The sequence below is a fragment of the Thalassophryne amazonica genome, chromosome 7 (assembly GCF_902500255.1).
Source record: "Thalassophryne amazonica chromosome 7, fThaAma1.1, whole genome shotgun sequence".
In the NCBI taxonomy this organism is placed as follows: domain Eukaryota; kingdom Metazoa; phylum Chordata; class Actinopteri; order Batrachoidiformes; family Batrachoididae; genus Thalassophryne; species Thalassophryne amazonica.
Window position 1 is genome coordinate 70,256,275 of NC_047109.1, and position 23,459 is coordinate 70,279,733.

Consider the following 23,459-nt stretch of genomic DNA (forward strand, 5'->3'; position numbering starts at 1 on the left):
AATGTTAATATTTGCTGGAAGACCCAGCCATGACCCATCTTCAATGCTATTACTGAGGGAAGGAGGTTGTTTGCCAAAATCTCGCAATACATGACCCCATCCATCCTCCCTTCAATACGGTGCAGTCGTCCTGTCCCCTTTGCAGAAGAGCACCCCCAGAGTATGATGTTTCCACCCCCATGCTTCACGGTTGGGATGGTTTTCTGGGGGTTGTTCTCATCCTCTAAATATGGTAAGTGGAGTTGATTCCAAAAGGCTCTATTTTGGTCTCATCTGACCACATGACCTTCTCCCATGCCTACTCTGGATCATCCAGATGGTCACTGGTGAACTTGAAACGGGCCTGGACATGTGCTGGCTTGAGCAGGGGGACCTTGCTGCCCTGCAGGATTTTAAACCATGACACCGTCATGTGTTACTAATGTAATCTTTGTGACTGTGGTCCCAGGTCTCTTCAGGTCATTAACCAGGTCCTCCTGTGTAGTACTTATTAGTACTTATTTTCCTCACTGTAGCAGGCAGTGGAGAGCATACTACTAATATGTGAGGTATGGACGTCTGCATGAAGATGAACTGAGGTTTGGAGATGAATAGAAGAATGAAGATGTGCTTGTTGGAACATACAGGACATTTCAGAGGACTTTAAGATGGCTGCCGTCAGACACTTTCTGCTGAGTCACCTCCATAATGTGCTGCACATGTGTGATTCTGATGTGTGAAACTGAGAAGTGTGTTAGAACCAAGGAAGAGTGTTTTGATGACTTTGAAACACTTGTGTTTATTGCTTTTTGTTAGACACAACTTCATCCTCTTAATGCTTCTGATTCGACTGCACTCAAAAAATGGCTCATTGGATGAACTCAATTCAATTATGTGCAGGATTTCCATCTAATAAATATATGTAGCCCCAACTCAAATAAACACATCCATGCAAGATAATGTAATTTAATTTAGTTGGGACTACATATATTTATTAGAGGGAACCCAATCCAATGAGTCACTTTTTTGAGTGTATCACTCAAAAAAACTGATGCATTGGATGAACTCAATTTAATTATGAGTAGGTCTTCCATCTAATAAATATATGTAGTCCCAACTAACTTAAATTACATTATCTTCCATGGATGCATACAGCATTCAGAACAATCTGATCATTGTCAGGGGAACCCCGAAATGGATGGGCATGTCAGATCCTGCCGGCATGTCCCGCTTGTGCCACATACATGCACCTCCACTGGATCCCACTCCGCAAGCACAAAGGACATGTCGATATGCAACATGTATGCGGCACGCATCCATCGTGTGAAGGGGACATGGACATTGCACAATCAAACCGAAAGCACCATCTGTCACTGCAAATTAATGCGTCATTGTGCACATCACAGGCACAGCACGGCGTCCGCAACACAGCTGAACGGGATATCACCCCCATAATACACATATTGTGACATTTTCACTATCAAACTCTGTCGGAGGAATGATGGTGGAACTGTTTCACCAGCCCATGACACCATAAAAACATGTAAACTCACTTCCTGTACAACCCCAAGTGTGTGTCACAGGGCAGGGTGGACAACAGCCAAGCTTCTGCAGCCTATGATGAAGTCCCTCTCACCCCAGCTGCGCCGTGTGCTGACAACATTGGCTCAGAAATGCCTCATCCACCATAACATAAATAATTCCCATGTCAGGTGCCATCCCGCAGCACATGGTACACCAGTGATCGGACCTGACAGCACGGCACACAGCCCCTCCATAAACTCCATGTGCTCATCACATTGCCGGCACCGTGCTGTGTCCATCATGTCTAGGACACACATGTCCATCCTGCCGATGCAATGTCCTGCTCAGAGGTCAGTGCGCATGAGGGACAGAGTGTATGAGGAAATCAGTGAGTGAGTGAGTGAGAGCACTCGAGTGCATCCGTCCAGTAGTTTGAGTGCTGCATTTATGATCTTGGTGCAGTCTGACAGCAGTCTGTATCTTTGTACTGTTGTCCAACAATGTTTGGGCTGTGTTCATGCACGACACAGTCCGGACTGGATCACCCACATTCTACGTGGTCGTCTGGCAGTCGTACATGGCTGTCCGACTATCTGTCCCTCATGACTGTGTCTCGATTATTGCCATTGTTGCCGTTTCGGCCTCAGTCAGCCTGGTTTATGCGCATTCGTACTATGTGTGACGGAGGTCTGACAGTGGGTTTAATGAAATGGATCTAATATTTGGTGGTGAAACATTACTAAAGATGCAAAGATATTAAATGTGGGTCACAGAAGATTGGGGGGGGGGGGGATTTATTATGTAGAATAGATTGGATTCACAGCACACCGCTAGTGGTCGCCAGTGACAGGTGCGATGTCTGTTTCACAGTAAATGTGTTGTGTATCTGCGGCTTCTGTGTTGCCATGCACAGGAGTCCAGAATGGCAGTGCCCAACATGACCAAGTTGAGGTGGAGGGGGGGCTCCCCATTGCATGAACTCCATTCACTACTTATCTAGCAGACCATCTCCCTCATCTTCCTAAATTCATACAAAATCCTTCCTTCTGGCTTGTGTGGAGGTATAACCGTACTGTTGGAGTTTTAACCACACATTTCCATTTCCATTAACACTAATAGGAAGCTGACAAATCTGTATTCCAATGTGTTATTTTTCATTACACTTTTTTTTAACTAACGTTCTAAATTGACAAGGTAAATTTTAATGAAATTACAGATCAGAACATTCAACAAAAACAGCTAGTGAAAAATAAGCCCTGTTCAGCGCAGTCATGATTATCTGAACCCCTAAATTGTATGTACACATTTAAAAATAGTAATTATTAATTCAAATATGAATTCTAACATTTATTTAAGATATGTTGAAAAATACGTGACAATGAACCAGTTTAGTAAAAATGGGAATATTTAATAAAATGCCCGACATTACTAAAGTACAACAACAACAAAAATTCTTTCATGGTGGTTATGTCTTACTTTTTTACTCTCTAGTGAAAAAGCAACCAAACATGTAACTCAGTTATTGGCACCCTTCAGAGGTGTCAAGTAACGAAGTACAAATACTTCGTTACTGTACTTAAGTACACTTTTTAGGTATCTATACTTTACTCCATTACTTATTTTTCTGCCTACTTCTGACTTCTACGTATTACATTTTCACACAAGTATCTGTACTTTCTATTCCTTACATTTTTAAAACAAACAGGCTCGTTACTCTTGGCTTCAGCACCGGTGGATGTGCGCAGCGCGGCTCCACCTGAAGCCCGAGGCGCCAGCGCAGTTCCACCGGCGCGGCTTTACCGAGGCGCCAGCGCGGAGTTATCTGACCATGGGTCCGAAGAAGGCACTGACGGCGGAGGAGGGAGACGATATCAAGAAGTCCCTGGACTTTTTGTCTGAGGAAATCTCTGTTGTTAAAATGCAGCAGAAATCCATTATGGAGCTGGTGGAAGAAGTGAAGGCTCTCCGGATCCAGAATGCCGAGAAAGACCGGCGTCTGGTGTACCTGGAGAACCGTGTTGCGGAGTTGGAACAATACACAAGGATGAACGACGTTATTATTACAGGAATTCATATTAAACCTAGATCCTACGCACGGGCGGTGTCAAGACAGTGGAGGGGAGGCCAGCGAGCAGGAGGCCAGCTCAATGGAACAACAGGTGGCTGACTTCCTGCAATCTAAAGGTATTCAAATGGACTGTAATAACATTGAAGCGTGCCACCCCCTGCCCAGGAGAGAGGATGGAGACAAGCGAGCAGTTATAATGAGGTTTGTCAACAGAAAACATAACATGGCATTGTTAAAACAGGGACGGAAACTCAAAGGAACAAACGTATTCATCAATGAACATCTGACCAAAAGAAACGCAGACATCACCAGGAAAGCTCGTCTCTTTAAAAAGCAGGGGAAAAAATCAACAGACATGGACATCCAAGTGCAAAACATTCATCAAACTGAACGGAACTGTTATGTGTCGGACGCAGCCCGGAGAACCGACCAGCGTTTGAAGGACCCAGTATGAAATAAGCAGAGCACGGTACAAAGGCTAACTGAATTTAATACATAACAGTGATAATATAATAACAAAAAGGTGCGGCCTGGCGTGGTGCGCTCCCAGCAGCGCTAACGGTCCGGAGCCAGAAGCTGTTTCGGACCCAAGGACCCCGCCGACACCCCCCCAGGTGGCCGCAACAACCGAGTCTGTGAAAGAAGGAACCATTATGTGAGTCCACACTCTACACACAGAACACTTAAAGGTGTACAAACAGCAAACACTTCCTGGCTTGACTACTGATCAGCTTCCCAACCTGCAGGCATGGAACATCCAGTTCACAAAACTCCACTGCAGTGGAAGCTGATACATGACTAACAAACAGCTCAATACAATAAGGTGTGAGGGACACCACATTTACTGACTGTATAACTGTTAGTCACAAATCTAACGTACCTCAGGAAGTGTGCTGACGAGCGTGAAACCTCACCCCCTCCTCTTTCACAGACTGTGCATCAAACCTGGACGTTCTCAGCATCCGCTGCTGATGAGATGGCTCCCGAGATGACGATCTCACCCGTCTGGTCACAAGGTCGAGTCTCTGGCAAATACACACTGTGCACTCCAGTCTTAAATGCCAACATGTTCCAATCCATCCAGATGCACCACAGCTGTGAGTCCTGACGAGTCGCAGGTGATCAGGGTGAGGTCCTGACAGCCTCAGCAACACAGCCACTCAGTCCCAAACGCACGCCACCTGGGAGGAAAACCAAAAGACAGAAACAAACCGGCAGCCAGGCCCCCCCAGCCATATAACAGGAACACCAGAACAAGCGAAGGTTATGGTAATCAGGAACATCGAGGAACTGGACAAATACGATCAATAAGGTATGAGGACACAAACACATCACAACACCATGACACAGACCAGAGGAACCTATTCATCTACTACATCATCTACATCTGGAGACAAGAAGGATATAACTCACAAGATTGCTGATCATGGAAAACTAGAACTGAGAACATTTAAATACACAGACCACAATGTACTGGACTTGGAGCACGATATAGACCTGGACAATAATTTCTTCTCAAATATTAATGACAGTTGTTGCTATTATACAGATGAACAGTTTAATCGTATCATTAAAACAGATAACAAATTATCAATAATCCATTTCAACAGCAGAAGTCTGTATGCAAACTTTAACAACATTAAAGAATATTTAAGTCAATTTAAAAAAAATTTTAACATAATTGCTATATCAGAAACATGGATCAATGAAGATAAAGGAATGGATTTGAACCGATCGAAGCAGTGGTTCGCAGATTGAAGCAATGCTTCGACCTATTGTTTCGTTTATTCTTTCTTTCTTTCGCTTAATTTTCCCCCGCTAAAACCCTAAAGAGCATACTTCTGTGAGTATTATTTACCTTTTCTATGTTAAACCGACCTGTTATGGTCTTCTGAAACAGTTGATAGATGTATTTTATAACTTAAAAACGGGAGCGACGCTAACGCGTTAGCATGTCTATGGCATTTTCAATGTTAAAAGTTAGCATGAAGCAGTTCCAGCTGTCTTCACGTTCGGGTGCATTTGTTTTCAAATTGGAATATTTCTTAAATTTATTTTTGTTTATATATTAATAATCTAATGATTATTATATACAATTTCAGAGAAAGAGACAAAAATAACCTGAATAGAAACACAACAGAAAATAAAATATAAAAGCAACTAACAATGAACATACATACATACAGAAATAAATAAATGTTTCCTGTGAACACCTAGTGACTCTTCCACCTCCATTTCATCCCTGTTTTATTTAAGTTTAATGACAGTTTGTTTCGGTCAAACCATATTTTCAATGTGTTAATTTCTTCAGTGATTTCCTCCAGAACTATCTGACAAACTAGAAAACTGCTGCATCCTTGTAAGAGCAGAATACTACTGGAATGAATCTGAATAAGGAAAGTTGTTTTTTTTTTCTCACTAAATGGATGCTGCACTCACTGCAGTTTATTGTCTGGAATAGTCCCAGATTGCATTTCAGAGCTTCTAGAATTGAAACATTTTCATGCAGGTGGTGTTGGGGGTAATTTTGGGTTTTGGGTCTTGGGCCACATGTAGAACAAATCAGTTTTTAAATTAAGCTTTCAATTCATATAGTGGCATCTACCTTTTTTTTTTTTTAAAGGTTACTTTATACTTTTATACTTTAAGTAGGTTTTGGAGCACATACTTTTTCACTTTTACTTGAGTAAAGAGGTCAAGTTGATACTTCAACTTTTACCAGAGTGTTTTTAAACTGCAGTATCTGTACTTCTACTTAAGTAACAAATGTGTGTACTTTTGACACCACTGGCACCCTTAGAGAAATTTACAGCAAATCATCAGTTGGCCTAAAGCAAACAGGGCTCTTCAGAGGATCCTTGGCTACAGGGCCATCAGAAAGGAGGTGTGAGGCCCATTAATTATTTAATGTACAAAGGAGGTGAGTGTGTGCACACCACATGTTTGTATACTTATTTTTAATAAACTCCACTAGTTGACAGTTTGTTGTGAGTATTTTTATGAGCCATATGTTACAAAGCAGCTTATGAACTATTGCACACACACACACACACACACACACACACACACACACACACACACACACACACACACACACACACACACACACACACACACACACACACACACACACACACACACACACACACATTTCCTTTGCCATCCTTCAAGTCAAACCCACTTCAGTGTCTGGACACACACAGACTAGTACACTCAACAACACAACAAATGTGTGTGACTGATTAATTTAACACAGCTGCATGCACCAAAAATAATTCTTAAAGTTTTTGGCCACCTTCATGCTGTGTGACATCTTGACACCCACAGGGTGAAATAAACTAAATAAATTACTTGCAACTTGCAAATAACATTCTTGTATCACTTTATAAGGGAATGATATAGACATTCTAACTGACTTAATGCACATATTGTTTGATAAAATGGAAAAGGAGGAGTAGCAGAAAAATTTTCTTTTAGCATTTTTAGCCAAGGTCTGTGTAAACGTATGTCTGCAACATTATGTCTTGCTGTCAATGGGAAAAGATAAAGCTTGTTGATGGTGAAGTGGTAATGTGGTGGATTGTAATTGAATATTGTGGTTGGTGACTTCAGTCTGGATAAATTGTTGATTGTTTCATTTTACATGCATTTTTATTTGATGTTTGTGTTTACAGTTTTATTTTGGTTATATTATTTTGTTTAGATCAAGGGTATTCAACTCATTCCAGAAAGGGCAGAGAGGGTGCAGGTTTTCATGCAACCACCGACTCCACCAGGTGATTTCACTGATTAACTGATTCCATCTGCTCAACGTGATATTAATTAATGAAATCGCCTGGTGGAGTGGGTGGTTGCATGAAAACCTGCACCCCCTCTGCCCTTTCTGGAATGATTTGATAACCCCTTAGGTAGATCAGTAAGGGCCCCTTCGCACCACGAAACATTGCATCAACAGGCAGACGTGCACGATCCCAGTGCGACGATGTCTTTCGAGCAGGAACACAGTGCGAGCTACTGCAGCTGTTTGCACTGTGGGTCGAGCTGCACCACATCGAGCTGCTGATGTGGAGGAAACTAAAATAAAAACCAGCTGTATAATTAGTGAATAACACTGGGTTGATATAAATAATACATAAAAAGTGATGCAATACAGAACCCCGCAGTTAAATAACCCTGGTTAAATAAATAAAAAAAATGCCACTCACGGGATTTCAACCCACACGCTCTGATTACCAGACGGACACTTTCCTAATGCGCCACAATCATTGTCTCATAACAGGAGTGTGAAATGATTAAAATCAACAAGCAGATAAATGCATTTTCTAAAAAAAAAGGGAAAAAAGTGCTGTGATAACAGACCAAATGGCGTTTGGTACGGTGTATTTCTGCTGATACCTGACTCAAAGTGGCATATTTGTTGTACTGTTGACCTGTCATATAGTCCTGCGGTGCGCCACTCACTGTCCTGTCAGACAGAGGTGATGTTCAGATCGTCTGCTGCATGTCCACATACGAGGTCTATTAGAAAAGTATCCGACCTTATTATTTTTTTCAAAAACCATATGGATTTGAATCATGTGTGATTGCGTCAGCCAAGCTTGAACCTTCGTGCGCGACGCGCGAAGCCTCTGCTCCTCTTTCCATGACAAAACTCCTGTAACAGTGGAATGTGCTGTTCATTTCCAAACTGGACGCTGTGTTTTATCCGGGATGTCATCTGGCTAGCACAGGAATTGTGAAAAGACGTGGACATCAGCACTTTTTCGGCACATTGAGACAGACGTGCGAAGGAATTGTTGTGAAAAGTGTAATGACATGGACCCACAACAGGGGGCGTAAATGAACGGTCAGTGGAAATAAGAAGTAACAACTTTAATGTTGTGAAATGTGCACAATGGATACTGATACAATTCAATACTAAGGTCAATTATAAAGTTGGTGTCATGTGGGCAGGCTCGAGGATAGGAGACGCCCGTCCAGAGAAGAGTCGGGACCCACACGATTTCCACCGCCAACGGATCTGGAACACTCCAGAGCTGCCAAGTCGTGAGTCCCCAGGTGGCCACCGTCTCCAGCTGTCAGATCGGGTACTGCTGGCAGGAAACAGAAACAGTCAAGAGTGGGTGTGTGTGCACACACCCAGTAAAACAGTCAGCTGAGTATTCCTGATGGAGGGAGAAAACACCACCTCCCAATCTCACTACTTCCTCTGGTTATCCGTGCAGACCCCACTACACAAGTGGAAGAGTGAAGAGTGGAGAATGCCACCTCTTACCACTCCCTTCGACTCGGCAGTCAGTGAAGAAGCTGCAAACTCAGAAGGTAAATTAGCTAACAGTACAGATGTGAAAGACGTCACAACTTAATATTACGGCTGAGTGTCTACCTGAACGATTCAGACGATTTCTCGGCAGAGGTGTGGTGTCTTCTCCAGGCTTTTATGGGTGAGGTGTGATGAGGTGATGAATGACAGCTGTCAACTCCGGGCTCCTGGTGCTCCTGGCGGCGACTGCCCTCTGGTGCCTGAAGCCCGCCTTCAGGCAGGGCGCCCTCTGGCGTTGGACCAGCAGTACCTCCTCTTCGGGCGGCCCACACAACAGGAATTCCGCGCGTTGCGGCGGTGCCGCATGGTGCAAAGCAACGCCGTGATGAAGCCTCACAGGACATGTTCTGGCATGTCCAGGCACATCCACAGTTTCTCTCAAAGCCGTCCTGTGAGACCAAAATGGAGGTGGTTTTGTCTCGTTCCAGTAGCAAATCCATCGTGACGCGCAAAGCCTCCGCTCGGCTTTCCATGACAAAATCTCTTGTTAAAAGTGAATTCTGCTGGAAAATGGTTGATGTCCAGCTCTTGTGATAACCAGAGAAATTGCAAACGATGGTCATGGATCCATACAGCCATCCGTTTAGAAATGAAACGGTCGCTCAGCCTGTCGATGGCGGCTTCGGAGCGCGGCGCACCACCAGTCGCTCTGGGCTGTCCTTAAAGCGACAGTAACACTCCGTAATCTCTTTGAAGCCCATAAAATTTTCACCAAAAGCCATCTGAATTTCTTGAATGGTGTCCACTTTGATGTCCCTCACAGTTTCTGAAAAAATTTTGATCAAGCAAAGCGGCAGTCTCTGAGCCATTCCTAAACAATGAAAAAAACGACGAGAGGGGTGGACCACTCCTCACTCAAAGCCTGCTCACAGGCAAATGACGCAACCAACAGGCGTGAAAAAACTCACGCATGCACACGAAGGTTCAAGCTTGGCTGACGCAATCACACGTGATTCAAATCCATATGGTTTTTGAAAAAAATAATAAGGTCGGATACTTTTCTAATAGACCTCATAAACTGGCAGTCGGTTCCAGCTGGAACAGCCTGTCAATGTGCGCGTTCTCCACGCCATCGCAGAAGCAATATATATCTTTTTATGTATTCTGATGTGAGGACAGCAAGCATACACACGCGCATGTCCATCAAAACACAGTGCGTATTCTGCAGCTCTGATGTCCAGGACCAGAGTTGTCAACAGCTGCCACGCTCCTGTCCATTCAGTGCACAGACCAAGGTGTTACTCTGTGATGAGAGGTGTCTCAACTGCAGGAGGGGGGGCAAACTACACGCATGCACGTGTTGAGGGGAGAGTGGGGGGAGCACGCAACACACACACGTGTGTTATGGGGGGTGGCCACACTCTGGCAAGTCACATGTGCACTCGCCAACTCCACACTCGTGGGGCATTAGACAAATTTCACATCCAGCTCGACACTGATTGTCTGCTGACTGTTTTCGTGATGATAGAAAATGTGTGGCCAGTCATACTAAGTGCCAAATGAGCAGTGTTAGATGTTCGTGTGTGTCAGCTGGAATTTGGCCGACACCTGCCGCAAGAGGGATTCAAGGGCTTAGCACAGCGCACACTCTATCTTTCAGCCGCTGGTGTGCGCAAATAATTGTAGCAACACATGTACGAAGCATTTGAGGCAGCTACGAATTTACACATTTTGCACATGATTCCTGCTTCATGCTCACTTCATGCACACTTCGACCAAACTTCGCACTATGCGTGAAGGGGCCCTAAGAAAAGTTGTGGGGTTGCCAATGTGTAAAGTTGGGTTTGATTCCCGGTCACACAACTTGTCTGTGTCGCCGGACAAAACACTATCTGCATTGACCCAAGTTACCCAGCTGGAAATGGGTGACCACTTTGTCTTGGGAGGTAACCTGCATTGGACTGTCTGGGGGAGAGGTACCAGCACCACAACACTGATAGAACCTTTAGCATGGGGCACAAAAGTGCAATAATTACCAATCATGTTAGCCCTCAAATTAAAGCTGAAGGGCTGCATTATGAGATCATTCATTCATTCATTCATTTTCTACTGCTTATCTGGGTCCGGGTTGTGATAGCAAAGCTGCTCATCCATCACTCTTCTGTCCTTGACCAAGTCCTCTAACTCTTCCTGAGCGATACTGAGGCGATATAATAGTAATAATAATGAGCTCATTTCCATGGTTTGCACACATTCATGCATCCTGTGTGTACTTAAGCCTCATGTGATGACTGACATGAAGATACCTGCTGACACTGAGGCAAACAGAAGTAGGAAGAAACAAAGTGGTTTCTGGCTTTATTGTGAAGGGGAAAGTTTTCTGTTAAAGGAAATGTGTGAGTGAGAGAAGAAAGAGGTCATAAAAGAGGAGGAAAAATGGAACAACAAAAACCATTTATAAACAATCTGTAAATCTTTTAAACAGCTCGGTCATTTAATGTGTCATCTGAGCAGTTTCATGTGTGTGCAGAGAGACAGAGACAGAGAAAGACGATTGAACTCTGTCCTTTGAATCATTGCAAACTTCAAAGACCGTCATTCTCGTTAAAATGGACGTCCATCCCTCCATCCTCTGAGAGGATAAGGAAAGGAAGACATACCACAGAGCGGAGTGTGCGTGTGTGTATGTGTGTCACGCTGCCAGGAACAGTGAGACACACAAACACACACTCACTGCTGCTTTCATCATGTTTTCTGAACTGGTTGTCTAGTCATTGACAGGGTTCTGCTGGAAGAAAATACATTTTTCTCCAAATCTTCTAATTTAATTGATATATTTTAAATAACAATGAGTAAGCCACGCCTCTCTGTGCACACCTGATCCTGTCAGATCTTAGAAGTGAATCAGTACTTGGCTCAGAGACACCTGTGGAACACCAGAACCTGCTGACGTGCCAAATCCCAGTGTGGATCTGTACTGGAACCACTGCAGCAATCCTGAACAACTGGGGCTGGCTGAAAGAATTTTTAAAAAGAAGAAACTTAATTCCTGCTGAAGTCTGATGTTGAATCAACGTAAAATATTCTTTGGATTAGAAAATTGGAAAAATGCACAAATCCTAAAGTTATATCGACATAGATTTCAATATAATATTCAACTTATCAGAAATGTTAAAATCAACAAGTAACACATCTTGCTGCATTGTGTAAATGCATATTTCCCACAGGTTTTAAATTAACTCAAAATATAGGCTAGGAACGTAGCCACATTTTAATGGCATATCAATGTCACAGTCTGACGTTTTTACAACATCAGGAAATCGACATCGGAGCAACATCGATATCATGTTGACTGATGTCAAAACATAATACAACCAAAAAACAGTGTTAATGCAAAGCTGCCATCCTTACTGGATAGTGGTGACCAAAACATTGATTAGCAACAAGGCTTCACAAGAAACTTTTAGGCCCGTCTGTATTTTAGATTATGGACTTTTTTATGTTAAAAGATGTCAACATGGTCCAAAATATGAGGTTCAATGGTCCACACCTGTATCTACCAGAATCTAAAATTTAGGAGCTGAATATTTAGTAGATTTAATGATTATAGTAGATTTAAGATTAATGATGGAAATTTTGGAGGTCCCCTCACTGACTGTTAATCTTGTGCTTGTCCTGTAATAATGACTTTTTCAAAAGTAAATAAGTGTCTTTTTTAAGAAAAATCAAAGTTGTTTCTTCATTAAACACTAAATTATTAAATTTTATTATGTGGAAATACATCAAACTGAGACAGTTTTGTGAAGTGTCTGGGATTTGGGTGTGTTGTGTAAATTTGCAGAAGGTGTGGTCATGAATTTAAATTCTTGCATATTCTGCAGGTTATATATTTGTGTTTGCAAGCATTTTTAAAAGCTGCAAGACAGTTTTGATGCAACTACGTGTTGTTGAATTGATGCAGGTGTCATTTGTCTTTGTGTTTTCGGTGTGTGAGTGTGTTTGTGTGAATGGGTGAATGTGAGGCATAATTGTAAAGCCCTTTGAGATGCAGACGGAAAGCGCGATGTAAATGCATTCCATTTATCATTTTTGCATTTGCCAGCATTGTCTTGCTATCAAGCTGTGCTTGTAGCGAAGAATTTCAGCTTTAATTCAAGAGCTTTGACAAAAAATATCTCCTAAACCACTTTGGAGTGGCCATTTTTATGTATAGCCCCAACATACAAATCATTGTGCAACTATAAAGACTGATGGTTATCAAGACACTTCTGAAGTAATAGAAATATTGTGGACAAAGTGCAGTTGAAGATGTTCAATGAACATATAAAGTCATTAACTGCTCTGTTCAGTCTGAGTTATATAATAACAAGAATTCACATTTACTTTGATGTTTGTTGCCATTTCCTCTCATCACATTAATTCTCGGTCTGTCCCAGACTGTCCAGTGTCTGTATATTTTCACGGAGACTCATGAGTTTCTCATTATCACTAATCATTCCCATCTGCTGATCTTATTGATCTCTGCTTTATTCCTTTAAAACCGGAGAAGGACCAGGAAGGACCATGTTTGCAACGTTCTCTAACTGTTATTCCCAGAACTGGTAACAGAATCGTGCTTGTACAGCAAAAATGTGGCTGAGTGGGTGCTCGCTACAATGCCCACCTTCACATTATCTTGCAACTTAAGCTAGCAGCTACAGGGAAAGAGAGAATGGCCAATATGTTGTCAAACGTGTTGAAATGTACAACAAAACAGGCAAATAAAACTGCAGTTAATCAATGGGGAGAGCGTGTGATTTGGGACAATAACAAAACCTTTTGTGTGTACTGCAAATTACCCATGGCAAACTTCAAGCACTGGTCCAGAATCTTTTGAAACTTCTGAAACACTTGTGTTTTGAACATTGTTCCAGAGACTGAATGAAAAGGCACACATCATGGACTGTGCTGCCACCTGCTGAACATTGGCATCTGCTGGACAGTTGAGGAGTGCACATCCATATGAAAGTTTGAATTTCATATTTGAAGCAGTTGATTGAGTTGATTGGACTGCTCTCTGGGACATCCTGGAAATTTGTTGGACCCCAAGATGTTGGTGGACATCATAAGTAGCCTATACACAGATACTGTGAGTGCTCTACGGAGCAGAGGCAGAGACTATGTTTGTCCCAGTGTTGGTCAGGCATGTTCTGGCTCCTACATTATTCAGTGCTTGCATGGACTGGTTGTTGTGTACGATTGTAGAAACCAGCAACTTAGGTGCTTTTGTTGCTAGAGAAAGGTTTACTGACCTTGACTTTGCAGACAATGCTGTGATCTTTGCTGAATCAATGCATACACTGATGGCAACACTTGAGGAGTTGATTGAGATTTGATTGAGTGTTTGGGTTTGTAGTTGACCTTGATCAAGACTAAGATCTAGGCTTTGAATGACTTCCTGGACTCAGTGATCATAAAAGTATCTGTGTGTGGTAAAAGTGCTGAAACTGTAGAGATGTTCATTTACCTGCACCAGCAGTGACATTCATATCTCTGGGTCCTCGGCTTTTGAAATCAAGAGACACCTAGAGGTCATGGACAACGGTGTTTGCTGATGCCACTACATTTGTAGAAGAATGAAGACCCAAATCCTTAGGGACCTGGTGCTGCCTGCGGTACTGCAAGGTTGTGAGACTTGGATATTAACTAATGACCTAAGGTGATGACTCCATGCCTTTGGTACCAGGTCTCTTTGGAGGATCCTTGGGTACCACTGGAAGGACTTTGTATTACGTAGGGAGATTAAGAGGAGGAATATCACTTACATTGTGACTGAGTGTCAGTTTCAGTATGTAATTTCTCTATACATGATTTAGCACATAGGTGCCTGAGTGTTGAGGACCCCAGTGGCTGGACACCCATGCTTCACCTGGTTGCAGCAGATAGATGATTAATTTTGAGAGGTGGGGATGGACTGGTTGTCTACTAAGGTGGTTGCCATCGAGGACCCAAGATGGTTCTGTGGTGTCTTGGATGCATGTCACCAGTGCATGCTTCCAGACAAAAGATAGTCAGCATTGCATTATTTTTTTGTCACATGTGGAAGAATAATAAGCCTCGTCTTGTAGGTCACTGAGACAGATGTTCCTCAAAAACACCCATAAATCATAAGGGGTTAAAAGCACAAAATGTGTGATTGTGGTTTCACACTGTTAAACAGGACAGCAGGAAATCTGCCGTCTTTGCAGGGCATAGTTTGTGGTCAGAGCTGATGGTAAAAGTGTTTGTGTGTCAGAGTGATTTCACGGAATCTGGTGGAAATCGGTTGTCCGGTAAGGTTTTGTGTCTTTTTTATTGGAACAGATGTGGGAGCAAGACTGAAAAGAACACACAACTTTGTTGTCAGCTGGTGAAGTGGGATGGGGACTACAGATTAAAATGAAGGTACACCTGTTGTTATTTCATCTTTTCAGCATTTAAGACACATGAATACAGTGCCCACAAGTTAGTGAAAGCATGAAACACGTAAGAGAAGTAAGTCCTGCATCAGCCCTAAGGACTATTTGTAAGTAAGTCCCTTCGGCTGCTCCCTTGTTTGCACTTGGGGTCGCCACAGCAAATCCAAGGTAGATCTGCATGTTGAACTGGCACAAGTTTTACGCCGGATGCCCTTCCTGACGCAACTCCACATTACATGGAGAAATGTGGCAGGGGTGGGATTTGAACCCGGAACCTTCTGAACTGAAACCAAGCGCATTAACCACTTGGCCACCACCCCCTAGCCCTAAGGAATAAGCACTGGCAGAAATAGTCCCCAGCCCTAAGGACTATTTATGCCAGTGCTTATTCCGTAGATACATAAGTGTGTCCTACTCCCCCTGGACAGGTCACAGCCCATTGCAGGTTACTTCCACAACTAAGGCAAGTAGCCATTTAAAGGGCGATCAAATACTGAGATTCAGTCAAAATGAACCTTTCACAATAAAATGTGTTGGAGTGAAATGAGTTGACAAGACACTATGTCTACATTGTCCAAAGAGGTTAATAAATGAGAACTAGAGCCCGCATGCCCAATGCTGCCTACTAAACACGAATGTCCCTTCATGGACAGCGACATGACACCTCCTAAATGGGCAAAATATTTACGAAGTGCCCAGATGTTAATGCATTTTCAATGCAGATTTGCGACTGAACACACTCAGAAAACCACTCACAAAATATGTGTTAAAATGCTGTTCTGACCTGGATATCGAGCCAGTAAAATTTATTTACATTAAATTATATAAGGAAAGGCAGCACCATGTGACTGTGAGCGGCACAGCACGGGTCATTATAATCTCCGAGCAGCAGCTTGGTTATTTAAGGCACAAAATAAAATAAAAAAATCGTCAGTCTTATTGAACAATTTTAATCACCAACAACAAGTATTTTAACTAGACATCGGTCTAGCACGGGGAAATTAATTAAATTAATGGTCCGTGTCCTCGGACGACATAGGCACGGACAGGCAACAACACCTGTTTATCGTCCAAATGTCACAGACAAAGTGACAAGAACAACCACAACCACTTACTTATGGAAGGAAATGTTTCCCTTCTTCCTCCATTTGTGGCATTGCCAACATGTGAAGCTTTCCGGCATATTCCATCTGTTTCTCGATGAGACTAATTGAGCGATCCCTACTGAGTTGCCCGGAATTAAAATGGTGACCACGCCTCCTTGCTGGGACACGGCACAGTGTGACTGCGGACTCTAGTTCTCATTTATTAACCTTTTTGACATTGTCCCAGTCCCCCCAGCTGTAAATGGATACCAATGTTGCAGACCGAATGGTCCGCCCCTAAAAATTGGTCCGCCCTTGCTTCCACTGCGCATGCATCATTTCGGAGCTCATCTGAGGCAGTCTCTTCACCCAAAGCGATCAAATGGATTAATGTGGTTATTAACCATCAGATGACAAGGTAAAACCTCTTAAATCATTCTAAAGGCAGTTTTAAGCAGAAGTATGGCCGTTTTAAGTAGAAACAAGGTGATAATGGGTGGTGCTTTGAAATGACTGACGTGCAGTGAATGCATCAGCTAGCAGCTCGAGTAGCTGAACGCTGATTGCTTCCTCCATCTTTTATGATGAAATAATCCTGAATTAATGTGGAAATGATTGTTGCAAAAAAGCTTCAGATATCTGTCACTGAGATACAGTGGGGAAAATAAGTATTTGACCCCCTGTCAGCTGACAGGGGGTCAGATACTTTGCATTGTATTTAAATACAAATACAAATACTTTAGATTTTCGAATTCCAAATACAAATACTTTGTACTTTTTCAAATACAAATACATTATATTTTTAGCATTTCAAATACAAATAGAAATACTTTCTATGAACTATAAACAACAAATCAACACAAAACTGATAAACCGGTGACAATTTATTGTGAAAAAAGCATGACCAAATACTATTGATAAGTAAAGGAATGAATGTTTTATCACAGATTCACTATTATAATATCACAGGCAATAATCAAACTATCACAATCTATATTCAACATGGTGTCAAAGAGATTCCCAAGTTTGAAAAGTATTTGAAAAAGTGTAAAAGTATTTGGAAATACTTGGGATTGGCGATGTATTTGAAATACAAATACAAATACTCCAAATTCAAAATCAGAAAATACAAATATTCTGAAAAATGTATTTAAGTATTTTCAATTTTCAAATACAAATACTTTTGTATTTGGCCCCATGTCTGCCTGTCAGTTTTGCAGGTTTTCCCACCTACAAAGAATGGAGAGGTCTGTAATATTTATCATAGGTACACTTCAACTGTGAGAGACAGAATCTAAAAAAAAAAATCCAGAAAATCACATTGTATGATTTTTAAATAATTAATTTGCATTTGCATTTGCATAAAATAAGTATTTGATCCCCTAGAAAAACAGAGCTTAACAATTGGTACAGAAACATTTATCTGCCACTACAGAGGTCAGACATTTCCTGTAGTTCTTGACACACACTGCAACGGGGATTTTGGTCCACTCCTCCATACAGATCTTCTCCAAATCTTTCAGGTTTGGAGTTTCAGCTCCCTCCAAAGATTTTCTATTGAGTTCAGGTCTGGAGACTGGCCAGGCCACTCCAGGACCTTGAAATGCTTCTTACGGAGCCCCTCCTTAGTTGCCCTGGCTGTGTGTTTGGGGTCATTGTCATGCTGGAAGACCCAGCCATGACCCATCTTCAATGCTCTTACTGAGGGAAGGAGGTTGTTTGCCAAAATCTCACAATACATGAACCCATCCATCCTCCTTTCAATACGGTGCAGTCGTCCTGTCCCCTTTGCAGAAGAGTATGATGTTTCCACCCCCATGCTTCACGGTTTGGATGGTTTTCTTGGGGTTGTTCTCATCCTCTAAACATGGTAAGTGGAGTTGATTCCAAAAAGCTCTATTCTGGTCTCATCTGACCACATGACCTTCTCCCATGCCTCCTCTGGATCATCCAGATGGTCACTGGTAAACTTCAAACGGGCCTGGATATGTGCTGGCTTGAGCAGGGGGACCTTGCTGCCATGCAGGATTTTAAACCATGATAGCATCATGTGTTACTAATGTAATCTTTGACTGTGGTCCCAGCTCTCTTCTGGTCATTGACCAGGTCCTCCTGTGTAGTTCTGAGCTTTCTCAGAATCATCCTTACCCCACAAAGTGAGATCTTGCATGGAATCCCAGACCGAGGGAGATTGACAGTCATCAGTTTTGTCCCTGGTGTCCTTAAACAGCTCTTTGGTCTTGGCTATGGTGGACAGGTTGGAGTGTGATTGATTGAGTGTGTGAACAGGTGTCTTTTATACAGGTAACAAGTTCAAAGAGGTGCAATTAATACAGGTAAAGAGTGCAGAATAAGAGGGCTTCTTAAAGAAAAAATTAACAGGTCTGTGTGAGCCAGAATTCTTGCTGGTTGGTAGGGGGTCAAATACTTATTTTATGCAACAAAATGCAAATTAATTATTTAAAAATCATACAATGTGATTTTCTGGATTTTTTTAGATTCTGTCTCTCAAGTTGAAGTGTACCTATGATAAATATTACAGACCTCTCCATTCTTTGTAGGTGGGAAAACCTGCAAAACTGACAGGGGGTCAAATTTTATTTTCCCCAGTGTAGATTATGACTGGAGTGCAGTTTGAAACAGAAACGAGGTGATAATCTGTGAACTGCGACTAATGACGCATGCGCAGCGAAGGCAGGGCGGACCGATTTTTAGGGGGGACCGTTCGGTCAAAGTAATCCAAATATTGATCAATCTTCCCTGATGACACAGAAGTGAAGCAGATAGTTGTCTATTATGAGAGAGAAATTACACCAGCAGAAAAAAAAATGTAAATAACACATTTCCCCCACACATAGCTACGTGATGGAAGGAGCTGCCTAACACATCACATAGTGATGGAAAGGGGCACTGATGGAATATCAAATGATTGGGAATCAAACCCACATCTAATACATATTGGCAGAACAACTCCTTATCACACTGAGCTACCTGCTCTACACACATCTGAGAGAACATTCAGGGCTTCTTTGCTACTCATTTTGAAAACAAATGAACTATAGCTTTGAGTCCTTTTATACAGGGAGCAGCAACATGAACATAACTGAAAGAATGTGAGGCATGTGGCCTTTTAGTTTCAAATCAGTGCATTTCAGGAAAAAATACTCATTTGTTGTTCTTTATGCATTTGTCTGCTCGTGACTTTAGTGTGTGTGTGTGTGTGTGTGTGTGTGTGTGTGTGTGTGTGTGTGTGTGTGTGTGTGTGTGTGTGTGTGTGTTTCGTACTTGACCTGCAACGGAGTCTAACTGATAAACTGATCGACAGATCTTCATGATTGGGTCACTAGCCCAATTAATATTTTGATAATAAATTTTATATATATATATATATATATATATATATATATATATATATATATATATATATATATATATATATATATATATGTATATAAGTATCTCGGGGTCTTGTTCACGAGTGAGGGACGGATGGAGCGTGAGATCGATAGACGGATCGGTGCTGCGTCTGCAGTGATGTGGTCGCTGTGTCGGGCCGTCGTGGTGAAGAGAGAGCTGAGTAGGGGGGCAAAGCTCTCGATTTGATGCTGAAAAACTAATTCATGCATTTGTTTCCTCTAGGCTGGACTATTGTAATTCATTATTATCAGGTTGTCCTAAAAGTTCCCTAAAAAGCCTTCAGTTGGTTCAGAATGCTGCAGCTAGAGTACTGACGGGGACTAGCAGGAGAGAGCATATCTCACCCGTGTTGGCCTCCCTTCATTGGCTTCCTGTTAATGCTAGAATAGAATTTAAAATTCTTCTTCTTACTTATAAGGTTTTGAATAATCAGGTCCCATCTTATCTTAGGGACCTCATAGTACCATATTACCCCATTAGAGCGCTTCGCTCTCAGACTGCGGGCTTACTTGTAGTTCCTAGGGTTTGTAAGAGTAGAATGGGAGGCAGAGCCTTCAGCTTTCAGGCTCCTCTCCTGTGGAACCAGCTCCCAGTTCAGATCAGGGAGACAGATACCCTCTCTACTTTTAAGATTAGGCTTAAAACTTTCCTTTTCGCTAAGGCTTATAGTTAGGGCTGGATCGGGTGACCCTGGACCATCCCTTGGTTATGTTGCTTTAGACGTAGACTGTGTTTCATAATTATTGTATGGCCTTGCCTTGCAATGTGGAGCGCCTTGGGGCAACTGTTTGTTGTGATTTGGCGCTATACAAGAAAAAAGTTGATTGGTTGATTGATTGATTTACCGATCGATCTACGTTCCGATCCTCACCTATGGTCATGAGATTTGGCTCATGACCGAAAGAACGAGATCACGGGTACAAGCGGCCGAGATGAGTTTCCTCCGCAGGGTGGCTGGGCGCTCCCTTAGAGATAGGGGGAGGAGCTCGGTCACTCGGGAGGAGCTCGGAGTCGAGCCGCTGCTCCTCCACGTCGAAAGGAGTCAGTTGAGGTGGCTCGGGCATCTTTTCCGGATGCCCCCTGGACGCCTCGCAGGAGAGGTGTTCCGCGCACGTCCCATTGGGAGGAGGCCCCGGGGAAGACCCAGGACATGCTGGTAGGATTACATCTCTCGGCTGGCTTGGGAACGCCTTGGAGTTCCCCCGGAGGAGCTGGGGGAGGTGTGTGTGGATTGGGAAGTCTGGGCGGCTTTGCTTGAGCTGCTGCCCCCCTGACCCGACTCGGGATAAAGCGGAAGAAAATGGATGGATGGATATATATATATATATATGTGTGTGTGTGTGTGTGTGTGTGTTTCACAAATTCACTCACTCACTTACTTATCTTCAACCGCTTACTCCAATTAAGGGTCATGGGGGGTGGGGGAACCGGGTGCCTATCCCAGCAGTCATAGGGCATGAGCCAGGGTACACCCTGGACAGGATGCCAGTCTGTTACCGGGCAACAGTTTCACAAATAATTTGATAAAAATGGTTTTGACCATTTTATTTTACTAATACAAATTATTCTGTGAGGGGTGTGTCATGCTGTAAGGCAACGTGGCTCAGAGAGGGTGGGGACACAAAGGCAGACTCACACACAGAAGCGCAGGATTGATTAAAAAAAAGCTTTATCTCGTAAGCAGGCAGTTGTTCAGTACACAGAGTAGCAGTCAACGTGGCAGAGGTATGAGGCAGGGGTAAGACTGAGGTGTGGTCAAAAACTGGCTGAGGTCAAAAACACAATAACACAGAGTTCAAAGGCTGAGACAAAAAAAACATGATCCAAAAACACTAAGCAAAGTGAAAAAAAATCAGCAAGGCAATCAGGACTATGACAAAAGGCTTGGAAGAGGTTTACAGAAACAACGAACTAGCAAGAACCAAACACACAAGTGTTTGTGATGATGAGATGATGAAGTGATGATGTGAGCAGGTGCAAGAGAGTGCAGTACAGTGAACACCAAGCAGACAGAAATAACCTGAAAGGTGAATCCTAAATATAATGCAAAAGGATCTACACAAAGAAAGAGCAAAGAAACAAAACCAAGAAAAACAAAGGTGAGAACTGGAAAGTGATCAACAAGACAATTAAAGGCAGGGGCTGAAAGTAATATGTGACAAAAGCAAAAACTAACAGAAATTTCAAGCAATGACTCTAGTGGTAAAATGAAAAATAAAACCAGTGACTAAAGTAATCCTAAACTGAAAAACAAAAACAGAGGATCAAGGTGTAACACGGATGCAGACAGAAAGTGACAAAGACCAAAGCAGGGGAGGATATAGGACCAGACAAGAACAGACCTGACAGGGTGGGAGAATTTGGAAAACACGTCAGATTAAAAATAAATAAATGATTGTTGCTGTTCATGTTGTGATGTCCAGGATATGGAAAGTGGAGGAGCTTTTCCTCAGCCTGCAAGAACTAGGGAGTAGGGTGAACATTAAAGTGCACTACTTGCACAGCCACCTGAGCAAGTATCCCGAGAACCTTGGCAACGTACAGTGGGGCAAATAAGTACTTGATCCACTGTCGATTTGGAAGTTCTCCCACCTACAAAGAATGGAGAGGTCTGTAATTTTTATCATAGGTACACTTCAACTGTGTACCCACGAATCTAAAAAATCAGAGTGTAAAAAAAACAATTCATTACGTTGTGAATCGCACAATGAAGTACAGACAATAACAATATGGTGGAATGTCAATTATACACAAGGTGACGTGTGGGCAGGCTCGACGATAGAAGACGTCTGGCGAGAGAAGAGCCGGATCCCACACAGCTTCCACCACCAATGGAGCTGAAGAACACCGGAGCCGCCAAGCCCTGCGCCCTGCGCCCCAGGTGGCGACTGTCTTCAGCAGTCAGACCCGGTACTGCTGGCAGAGAACAGAGACAGTACTGATGAGTGTGAGTTCGCACACTCAGTAATCCCACAGTCAGTGTTCTGTAAGGAGGGAGCACCTCCACCTCCAATCACACACTCGTGCAGCTCCTGTTTAACCACTTATCTGGTTTGGGGTGTGAGGCGAAGCCGTCGCAGTCCACACCAAACGCCAATACCGCAGATAAGAACACCGTCACAGGAAAACGGCTGCAAATGAGATCAGACTATTAGTCACAGTAAAGCTTAGCAGAGAAATTACCTGAATGGTAGCTGATTTCTCGGTGGGGAGGTGGAGTTGCAGTCCGGCCTTTATGGTGGTGGTGATGTGTAGTGGATGAGTGACAGCTGGTACGGATGATGAGTGACAGCTGTCACTCCCGGTCGCTCCGACGCCCTCTCGTGCTTGAAGCCCGCACTTCAAGCAGGGCGCCATCTTGTGGTGGTGAGCCAGCAGTACCTCCTCTTCAGCGGCCCACACAACAGGTATCTATCATTATGCCAAGATATTTATATGACTCCACCTGTTGGATTATTTCATTATTGATGATTATGGGGTTTACCCTTATTAGTTTTGGACTAAACAATTTCCTCAGTTTTCTTTGTGTTTATCTCCAGAGCGTTGTTTTTGCTGCATGTGACCACTTTAACACCTTGTTGGTGCACATCAGGACTTTCTGAATCATGTAATGTCAGCAAAACATTATCGTTAGAGTATTTCAAAATGTACTGGTTATTTAAAGTTGAACGGAAGTCTTCTGTGTA

At 42.9% G+C, this 23,459-nt stretch overlaps 1 long non-coding RNA gene across 1 annotated transcript; it reads left to right on the forward strand.

Annotated features, from left to right (window-relative positions):
• The first annotated feature begins 1,925 nt into the window (after positions 1 to 1,925).
• Positions 1,926 to 23,212, forward strand: LOC117514115. Its single transcript, XR_004561808.1, has 3 exons — positions 1,926 to 2,198; positions 12,676 to 12,683; positions 23,201 to 23,212. It is a non-coding gene; the product is annotated as an uncharacterized LOC117514115 (long non-coding RNA).
• Positions 23,213 to 23,459: the final 247 nt, after the last annotated feature.